This window comes from Juglans regia, unplaced genomic scaffold (genome assembly GCF_001411555.2).
Source record: "Juglans regia cultivar Chandler unplaced genomic scaffold, Walnut 2.0 Scaffold_16203, whole genome shotgun sequence".
NCBI lineage: Eukaryota > Viridiplantae > Streptophyta > Magnoliopsida > Fagales > Juglandaceae > Juglans > Juglans regia.
The window spans coordinates 1-207 of NW_023346836.1; the positions used below are offsets into that span (position 1 = coordinate 1).

Below are 207 nucleotides of genomic sequence, written 5' to 3' on the forward strand. Positions count from 1 at the left end.
TAGGCTAACCGCGAGCAGAAGCACACGGGAGGCCAATGTCTTCCCCGCACCCCACACATCATAAGAAGTGTTTGGGGTTGGGGCAACGATGCGTGACACCCAGTCAGACGTGCCCTCGGCCGAATGGCTTCGGGCGCAACTTGCGTTCAAAGACTCGATGATTCGCGGGATTCTGCAATTCACACCAAGTATCGCATTTCGCTACGT

At 56.0% G+C, this 207-nt stretch overlaps 1 pseudogene; it reads right to left on the bottom strand.

The window, feature by feature from the left end:
• Positions 1–93: 93 nt before the first annotated feature.
• On the bottom strand, positions 94–207 carry LOC118345177 (annotated as a pseudogene; the record flags this gene model as incomplete).